The following is a 10,400-nucleotide window of genomic DNA, read 5'->3' as shown; positions in this document are numbered from 1 at the left end:
CTGCTTGACAACTCAGTGCAAAGTTAATGGAAATACTTGTAGAATTTATATTTACAATATCTGTGGAAAGGAGCAGGTCTGAATATAGATTAATATTCTGTGGTGCTGGAAAATTGTATAGCCCAGTTGTTAGTTTTATGAACAGGGAACTGAAAAAAACTTTCAAAAGCAAGACTCAAAGAATAATTTATGGGGGTTTGCAGAGGTTCTTCATTTGTTTGTTTGCTTTCAGTTGGGCAGAGTTTATAATACTTCTTAAAAACCTGATTTTTTTACTATCCATAAAAGGATTAGGATACAGTTAAATCCTAACTGCAAAGTGGAAAGGATATAGTTAAATCCTAACTGCAAAATCTTACTCATGTTATAAAACAGGGCAGTTTTCTGATTATGGCACAAGGACAGGAACATTTTCTATTACTTTTCTTATATTTAATCAGAGTTAAACCAAGGTTATTCTACAGCAACTTCAAATTGTGACTAAGAAGTGAGAGTGTGACTCTTCAAGATTTCACTTTGTGATCAGAATATAAGTGGGATTGAATACTGTTTCAGCTTTTCAGAATTATATTGCACTGCATTTCAAAAAGCATATATGAGGTCCTGAGAAATCAGAGCAATCAATCAAAAAAGCAAGGTATATTCTTGAACGAGAACAAGAGTTTTCTGATCTCTAACACAGTGGTTTGAGTCAGTTATCATTTTGCAGTAAATTAAATTCCATCAATAAGGCTGAGATAGACATCAAACAGAAAATTTTAAAAGCCTATCTTGAAATCCTCAAGCATGATTATTTTGTTTAGCAAAGAATGGACACAGATACTTTTCAGGAAAGTCTTTTTTTACCTTATCTCTGGTTCAAATTAAATTCCTGGTTTTTTCTTTTTCTTTTCTCCTTTTTTTGTTTTGAAGTCATGTCCAACATTAATAGTACAATACTCAGCCTATCTCCAAAGAGTCCACTTAGTGTCTGCAAAGCTAAGAACTCTTTATTCAGAGGAGCTTATGAGGGGGTTATAAAAGAAGGGAAGAAATCCTACATAAAGGGATGAAGCCCTTCCAGAAACCAGGCAACAGGGCTTTGAAGGAGATGCAGATTATAAAACAGATTCTTTCTAGTGCCTATCCCGAGTGCTTTACTGCTGTGGCAATACAAGAATAACATGATGTAACACTGTGTCTGCCTACCTGACACAAGAGGGGGGCTATGAACCACAACAAAGGCAGGAATGCTGAATGTAGTCCCCCTCACAGGAAAGAGATTACTATATCTATAATATTTTCTCTGTCTATATTCTCTAATAATAATAATATACAATTCATGATAACAGAATTTGCTGTTGTCAAAGGCAAACTACATTTTATGTGTGTGCTGTAATTTTGTTATACAGTGTTACAAGTCAAAAGGGAACACATCTGACATGTACTTCCCTAGGGAAAGGTTTATGGAGGTATTGCCTGTAAATAATCCCAGAGTTCTTCTATGCCCTAGTCACATTTCTCCACCTTACAGTAGTTTATTATTTGAACAACTGGAGATGGAAAACTCAACAAGTATGCTGCTTTAAAGGTACCATTAAGCAATTCTGGAGTTAGCACTGGTGATTTCTGTGCCTTTACGTTTTATGTTATCAACCATTGCTGGTCTGAAACCAGAATTCTCTGAAATTCAGTGCAGAGAAGTGCCAAAGAATTGGTCCCACAACACAGACAGTCCCAGCTGTGTTCAATGTCTGCTTGAGATTATTCCTGTCCTTTAATGCTGAGTGCACAGCGAGCAAGCAGAAGTTGGTACAGATGTGACTTCTGCCCCTTGGCTGCCCGAGTTCTCTGTTATTCCAAAGCTGTGACTGGCACTCAATCACACCAAGGAGATTCAGCCATCCACACAAGGCAAGGCTGTACCTGCAAGTTTTGGACACAAAATCAAGCAGGAAAACACTGTCAATAGATGATACCTTGAATGTCTCTACCAGAATATAACTTGTTTCCCTCATGAAAACACAGGCCTCACACAGTAACCCAAAAGTTCCCAGTTAGCAACAAGGTACAGCTGAGATGTAGAGTCCCAGCCTTACACAATGTTTAGGGGGTTTCACACAACCAACAGACATATCAATCATCTTCTTTAATCACTTTAATTCCTTCTGTAATGATCCCTCCTTGCACCAAGGGTCAGGGATCAGTACATGAAGTCCTGCAGAGATGCAAACAGGCAAGATGAGATGCCAGCACCAGGGCCCCGATTGCAGTAAGTGGCTTTAAAGGTCCTAATCAACCTCTTCTGGGGCCTCCACCAAGTCTCTTCCTATGGTCATGGAATGAGCAAGCAGTTGGGTGGAAGTTTCAATGTGAAACTGGCCTGGCACAGCTAAATCTGCGTAACTGCTGGCCTACTTGTCCCACAGCAAATGAAGAACAAACATGTTAGGGGTCAGTTCAGATTCTATCGATACTTCAGTGCTGCAGGGGGTTATGCTCTCTCTTCTTCCAGTCTCTTACTCTCTATGATCCAAGAATCCAGCATTTCCAAACTTTCTCAAGGATCACCCCTTCAGCAGGGAGCTCACTCAACTATGCAGGTTTCACTTCCCTAATCAAGGCAGGTAATTTGCTCATAGCTGTCATATTTTTTCCTGCAGCTCTGTCAGATAGAAGTACTGTGGAATATGTAGTGTTCTTTACATTCCTGTTCCTGAAGGGGGGGTCTGATGACACGATCCAGCTTGAGAACTGTGAGCCAATAAGGGCTACTGCTCCCTTTGGGAAGAGCTCTGCTAGGAGACCACTGTTGTATAATATCTCTGTATAAGAACTTATCAAGCTCAAAAGTGGTTTAATTTGTATAGCTCATATAGAGGAGCTGACTGCAGTGTTAGGTCAGCTCCTGTATATGAGCTATGCAAATTAAACCATAATAAATGGAAAATAATGAAAGTGCTGCAGTTGCTGTTATTTCACCTGCTTTGTTTCCCTGTGATGCGAGCCCATTACACAAATCACAGCAGATCATTTAAGAAGTTCCCAGTCTTATACAGGAGGATGTCCAAGGCTTTGATCATTCAGTGCCTCATAAAGCTTCCAAATCCCTAACCTGTCATTAAATGCCAGTGAGCTTTTCTAAGCAGGAACACAGCACAATGCTGGGTGAAAAGCAAAACTCCCAGGTATTCAGCATTTTTGCAGATGCCTGTGGGTGCAGACAAGTATCTTTCAGCGTGTATTTGTAAACCTCGAGGAAGTGAATCATCATTTTCTGTCCTGTGTGGAGAAATCCCAGAGGAACGGCACCAAACACCAGCAGAAATTTTTGTTCATTGCCACCAATTCCATACCCATTTCCTTAATTTTTAAAAATTTTTATTTTGTAACCATTTCCTGAAGATTCGAGGCCTGTGATGAATATTGCAACAGGGTTCTGCATCTTATTATAACCTACTGTTTCTTTAATTTATATTAGGTTGTGGAGGTGACCAGAAACAGTTTTTTACTTTGATGTTTGTCCTTATGAAAGCAGGCTGTATCCATAGAGAAGAGCAGGATTGGCCACGAGATGTCACCCAGCCTCTATGAGCTGTTACGCAGGCTGGAGGACCCAGACCGCTCTGAGGCTGAGCTAAACGAGAGACTGTGTCGCCGGTCCGAAGCAGTCATCCCTGCAATAACACACCCGCTTCCTCTGCGCTAATGGCTCTCACAAACCAACTTCTGGTGCCGTGTAGAGCGTGTTTTAAGGACAGCCTAAGCGGCTGAACAGACACAAATACCTGTTTCTAATGCTTAGGAAACGTGTGGGCCGGTGTAACGCGTCCGCTCAGCGCGGGCAAAGCCGCGCTGCTGCCAGCGGAGGGCTCAGCGCCCGGCCTGACGGCTTTGCTGAGGGAAACCCTCGCAGGAGGGTGACGAGCCGGGGAGGCAGAGGCCGGGAGCCGCCTCGCGGGAGCCGGGCGGCGGCTGCGACCGTGCCCGGTGCCCAGGGATTGCGCCCACAGCCGCGGGCACGGCCGTGGCCGGGCGGTTCCCCTCACGGCCGCCCTGCGCGCTCCGCGCCCGGGCACGCACTTTGCAGACACTCCCTGGCGGTGCCTCGCCCTGTCACAGGCGCTTCCGGCCGCGCGCGCTCCCCCGCCCCGCCCTCCGCCCGCCCCTCCGCGCCGCGCCGCGCTGCGCCCCCGTGCGCGGCCGGCACTTTGCAGACGCTCCCCGGCGCCGCCCGCCCCCGCCTGGCCCGTCCCCCGGCGGCGCGGCCGCGCCTCCGCCCGCGCTCGGCCATGGGCGCTGCGCCGCGCTCCGCCCGGCGCGGGGACCTGCGCGCCGCCCGGACAGGTGAGGCGGCACCGGGCTGCGGGGCCGGCGGGGCTCCGCCGCCGCGCCCAGCCCCGCTGCGGGGGTCGCTGCAGCCGAGCGGGGGGGGCCGCACGCCAACACCCCCCCCCCCCCCCTCCCGGCAGCATCGCCCCCGCCTGCCCGGGCGCGGCGGTGGGCGCGGAGCGGGAGGGATGCGGGGATGGGGGGAGCGCCGAGCGGCCGCCCCGGGGCGGTGGGGCCCGTCCTGGCCGCGGCCCGGCCGCCCCCGTCACCTTGCGGAACGACCTTCCGCGGCGGGGGGAGCCGCGGGGCCCCCGGGCCGGCCGGGCCGGGCGGTGGCCGCGGGGAGGGGGCGGCCCCGGGCGCACGGAGGGCGCGGAGAGGTTTCAGCGAGCGCGGGTGGCGGTGCCGCGGGTGGGAGGATGAATCTTCGGCGAGAGTCTGTTGAAATCTCCCTCTTATTATGCCATTTACAAGCTCTCGGTTCCACCCGGTTTGCTGGTTTTGTTCCCTCTCCGATGCTTTGTAAACCTCTAGGAAGTGAATTTGAGAAAGAGGTTAAGAGGTTCCTGAAAGCTGTCATCTCAGTGCCAAATGTGCCTTGGGTTGCCATATCTACTACTTTTTCTTTATTTTCTCTTTTTTTTTTAATTTGCCACAGATGTCTTGAGGTTTGGATTGGAAAAAACAGTGCTTTTTATTTGCCAGTTTCGGCGTTTCTGACACATCAATATCACCTTGTGGTTTGATCGCAGGGATTTCTGTGTCAAAAACACTGGCTGACCTGATGTGATTGCATAGGTGTGCGGACCTACACTGAACAAGTATTGTATTGTTTTTTCTTGAGTTTCGGCAACTGTTTAATGCATAGTTACTCTTTGGCACATATACGGGGAAAATAAATGTCACTCGTTTTTGAGGAAGTAAATCTTGGTGGAGGCTTTCCCCACTGTCAAGAGTCTGTAGGTTCCATCTTTTCCAGCTGTGGTACAATATCAGTCTCATCCTGTGAGGGCATATTTTTCCTTCTGACATTGGGGTCAGCAAACCTGAGAAAATGAATTCTCGATTCTTGCGCTAGGTCTTGTTACATCAATCTCTCTTGATAACTGCAGCAAGAATAGAGCACTTTAAATGAAGGCTCACTCTTGAGATTCACGTTATTATACAGTCTTATTTGCCTAAAAAGCTCTGTCGCCTTGTCCCCATGAAATAGTATGATGGCTTTTTCAACAGCGTGACTCATAATCCTAAATACAGGAATAAATTTTGACTTAGTGCTGTGCAAGTGCTTTATCTCAGCAAACAGCTTTGTGTGTAAAATGCCAGTAGGGTGGAGGGAGTTGCTGGCACTCATCTGCTAATCACTGTTCTCAGGAGGACAGCTTTTAAAGTTGCTTCCAGACAGAGGGTATGTCTGTGCTCCCAAATCAATGAGGTGATCTCAGTTCTTCTAGAATAATTTTGCCATTTCATAAAAAGCTTTCAAAAAAGGAGGAACCGGTTAGTTCTTGGTTTCTCTATTATTGAAACCATTTTGCCTGGGGATGCAAAGTTCAATTTAGTCCGAATGGATGATTTACCTTTTTCCTTCTTGATCTCTGTGTAATGACTCTGACTGTACTTCATGAGAAACCCTGCTTACTGCAGCACCCACGGTTCCCATAATTACTGCTGCTTGTACCAAGCCTAACCATAGGGGAAAAGCCTTCCACCTTTTTTTCTGGTGGTTTTATTGCATTCAATGTACTTTCACTTCAGCTTTCTCTTCTTTGCCTATCTGAGGTGTAGGGAGGAGCTTACTCTTAAAATGGCCCGTGGAGCAGTATGTTTACTGAAAGAAATGTCTATTCTTCATGGTTTAACATATGCAGGCTGTTTTCTGTTGCTCTTATGTAGAATATGGATTTATTTTGTACGAACAGAATAAGGATTAAATAAGAACATATGCTTCCTCTTTTCTGGGTGATAAATCCATCTTGCTGTCCCGGAGGAAGGCAGCTTATACAGCCTGGACTGAAAAGATGCTGAAAGACAAAGTGACTGAATGCTGGATATAAGAAGATCAGGTTGTCTAAGCTCCCCAAACTAGACTGCCTAAAACTTGGGAAGCAGCCAGCAACACTGGGTGCAAATCATGTAAAATCCTTAATCTGCTTCATGAAATAGAATCTGGCAAAATAGTGAAGCGTTCTGAATTCTTAAAATGACTGAGAATAAAGACAATTGCTCACCAGTTTTAAGTCCTCTCCCTCCAACCAGATTCCCTTCAGTTCCCTTGTTTAAAAAAGTAAAAGAAAGCTTTGTATTGTTAATTTCTATGCTTCACATAGTATGTGGAATTTTATTAGCACCACTCCCTTCTCTTCAAGTCTGAAATTATCCTTTTTTTTTGTTTCATAAGCTGGGTTATGTTTTTGGCATTGTATGCTGCCGTCATCTAACAAGTTCACTCTGCTCTTGCTTCTGTTGAGTAAAATACCTTAGTATGCAGTTTCATTCCTCATCTTGGCTCCAAAATTTTAATAGTTTTATTTAAATTTATTAGCTATGTGGTAGGTGGTTTAAAGGCTTATGTGAATGCAGCATTCATGTTTTCATGCCGTGTTCATATGAGAAGATTGAGATCTAAAGGAGACTTGGTGTTTTATGAGAGAATGGGAGAATTATTTCAGGTTTTTTTCTGAGGAAGAGCAGGGCCAAGGGAGATCCAGTGGCAAGCATTGTGGTTATTTGCCAACAGATTTTTTGACTTAGGATTTGCTTAGTCTCTTAAGTAGATGTGGAAACAAATACACTGATGAATATCCAAGTGCCAGGTTCTGATTGCATTTTCACATTGTTCCCAAAGTATCTGCAGAACTCTTCTGCTTAGCCTGTTTTGGAACCAGAGTACTCCAGAAGCAATTCTTGGTAAAAAATATTGGAAGCATCTGCTGAGGAAATGAATATGCTACACAGTGCTAATCAGCTGGGAATCTGATGAGTGGAAACTCTTTCAGAAATCAAGCAGTTTTGCTATTACTGTGTCTTCAATTTCAAAAAAATTCTGAACTACTTGGAGTGGAATAAGGTCGTACTTTATTCCTCTCTACTTTTGCAAAGTTAACATTTGTGCATCTCTGTATTTAATATACCATATAAACAAAAAAAAAAAAACAAACAACCCAAACCAAAAACAAACCCAGAACACAAAAAACTAACAAACCTCTTGTCCTTCCATACTTCAGAAGAAAAAGTGGAATTTTGCATTTGCTACCCTCTGTATGCCTGTACACTCAAACCCTCTTGGTTTCCTCTATACACCTCCTATTATTGGCATAGAATATTGAAGTTTTGAAGGCTTCCTTATCTATTTAACTTTCATTTTTTGAAGAGCTCAGACCTATAATGTAAGGAATTATAATTTCTCTGAGGTATAAATCTCACTCAGATCATGTTTTGGTAGATTGCTGTGGCTTTTGACCCTGTTTTGTTTTACCATTTCTTCCTTGTTCCTGTGAGTTGATAATTTACTGTAGATTACCGGCTACAAAGAGAGGGTGAGTAGAGTTTTGTACAAACTTAGACTAGTTCAGTGGAGAGTTTTGGGTAATGAAATAATAATAAAGTGGATGTGGTTTGAGGAGGAGCCACCATAATGACAAAGCACTGACTACACAAGTACTGACACAGCCTCCAGGTGGGAGGCAGTGGCTTTCTGTGGCAGTGCAGACTTTTGTCAGAGTGGGTAGCCTTCTTCTTTTACTCAAGCTGGAATAGTTCAGCTGTCTTGAGATGAATTGTGCGGTTTTGTTCTTACCTTTCCACAAGGAGAAGTCTTGTCTGCTCTAATGAGGTCAATCCTTCAAGCCCAAGGTCTGTGCATGCAGTCAGGCCATGATGCAGCTCTTTCTTTTAGAAACTTCTGCTGAAGAGATTTCATACCTGTGTGACATCTTGTGTACTAGGGAGACACTGCAGTGAAAGTACCAAGAGGAAATACTTGGGGGACAGGGATTCCCTCTTACAGTACTCTAAACAGCAAAGTCCTTTTCACGAGGAAAGCTTAACTCAATGCTGTGATTCATTTGATTTATTATTTATGGTTTGTATGAGTTAAGAATCCTGTGATCCTGGCCCTTTGAGTCTCACAAGGACCTCTTATTCTTCCTAGCTAACTGTATTTTTTCATCCTTCCCACTGGCATTCCAAACTGTTTAACCTTGATTATTTGTCTAACCTACTGACATTTGTCTTACTGATTTTTATATCCTGATAAAATCCTGTAATCTTTGAAAGTGATCAACCACCTCTTTTGACCTTGTCCTTTAAACAAAAGGATTTCCTGAGATTGCAAGTAACAGGCTGAACCTGATTTTACTTTAATTGGTTGTTGCTCATGGGTCATGTAGTTTGTTACATTTCTTTATATATAATCTTTGACATTAAATTTATTCCTTGTGGTTGTTTCCCTAGAATAGTTTTAAAACTAAAGGCTTCTTTTCACTCTTGTTAGAGTTAGGTAATGAAGTTATTGCTGCTTGTTCCCATTGCCTGTTAAGGTTGTGTTCCTCCCTTCCTGTGTGCACTGAGTGGTTCAGCTTTTTATTGAGCTCCTAGCAAGGTGTTCTCAGACAGCTACTAATGGAGCAGTAGATTGCATGCTAGGTAAAACTCCTTCACCAAAAGGGTGGTCAGGCTTTGGAACAGAGTGCCCAGGGCTGAGTCAGTATCCCTGGAGGTGTTTAAAAGACGTGTAGACCCTTGGACTCAGTAATCTAAAGTACCTTTTCCAACCAAAGAGATTTTATGATTCTACATTGTCATAAAAGGTACAAACTGCAGTGAATTACCATTCCTGCCCAAGATTATGTTGTGGGACCTGGATGGTTTTCGATCTCTGGGAGATACTGAACACTTGGATTCTGCCACATTGTGTAAGTCTTCTTGTCTGCAATATGTGTGACCAGAGTGGATTAACACATTTTTACTGTTTTACTAATAAGAATCTTCTGTATGAGAATATATTCCCTTGGGCAGTAGTTCTCTTGAGTTTGAAATGCTGTGTTATCCCTCACCTCTCTTTTTTTTCTGTCCTCACCCTTTCTCTCTGATCCTTTTCTGCAGAGAACTATTACTGTTCAATGCAGCTTCAATGCAGTTTTTGAACTCTGCAGAATGCATGTGATATACCTGGAAGGCAATTTCAAGTATTTAAGGACCCACATAACTAAACTTGTATTTTCTCTTCTATTTTGACCTTCTTATTTATGAAATGAAGGATAAAATGTGTTTTGAAGATGGACTATCTGAAACATTTCATTAGACACGTAAACCTTGTATGCATAGTATACATAACTCCTTCATTCAGTGAATTTGAATATTGGAATAGTATTCATAATAAAAATCCTTGAACAGCTAATCTACCTCCTAACAGGCTTATGCAATTGGTTGTTAAGTAATTTCTATGAGTCTTTCTTGGTAGGCCCTGTTCAAGTACAGTTTGTGCAATGACTTAATTTTCTGTATTTTAGATGTAAAAGAGTGAAAATACCAGCTCTAAGTTGCTCAAGAAAGTTTCATGGTGCACCACTACACGTCTATATCAGGCATTCCAATTCTTTTCCTTTTCCTTAGGCTCTGCTTCCCCCTGTACAGGTTTGATCTGACAGTGTAGGAAAAAGGTGTGGAACATGCTGTAGAGAAGTAAAAAAAGATTTCTCAATCTTTACCACCAAGAATTCAGCCTAGGTGTCACAGGATATTTGACCACATTATTAAAGCTACCTTGTTCCAATCAGTCCCTTAGCACATTGTTTTGGGTTTCTAAGTTCTTCTGAAAATGAGCAGTTTGCTTCCCTGTATTTCTTTTTGTGAAATGCAGTTTCTTTATCAGGATTATTGATTCTCCAAGAACATGGTAAAATGCAGTATCATTCTGTTTACACTTCACATCTCTTTCTGTTATGCAGCTACTTTTCTTTTACTAGACTGCAAAAAATCCTGCAGGAGCAGAATGCTTCCAGTGGCTTTTCTGCTAAAGCTAACAGCTATTTTACTACACATTAAGTTAACCAATTTTGAATGCTTAGTCTCATTTTAAGAGCTTG

The 10,400-nt window shown here is 43.2% G+C and overlaps 1 protein-coding gene across 1 annotated transcript in view; it reads left to right on the top strand.

Annotated features, from left to right (window-relative positions):
• Positions 1–4,212: 4,212 nt before the first annotated feature.
• Positions 4,213–10,400, top strand: part of MGAT5 (alpha-1,6-mannosylglycoprotein 6-beta-N-acetylglucosaminyltransferase) — a 110,938-nt gene continuing 104,750 nt past the window's right edge. Inside the window, exon 1 of the mRNA XM_030241545.2 lies at positions 4,213–4,326. The gene's annotated coding sequence lies outside the window, so the exon portion shown is untranslated. The remainder of the gene's footprint in view (positions 4,327–10,400) is intronic.

The sequence above is a fragment of the Serinus canaria genome, chromosome 7, assembly GCF_022539315.1.
Source record: "Serinus canaria isolate serCan28SL12 chromosome 7, serCan2020, whole genome shotgun sequence".
Lineage (NCBI taxonomy): Eukaryota > Metazoa > Chordata > Aves > Passeriformes > Fringillidae > Serinus > Serinus canaria.
This window is presented reverse-complemented; position numbering and strand designations above follow the sequence as displayed.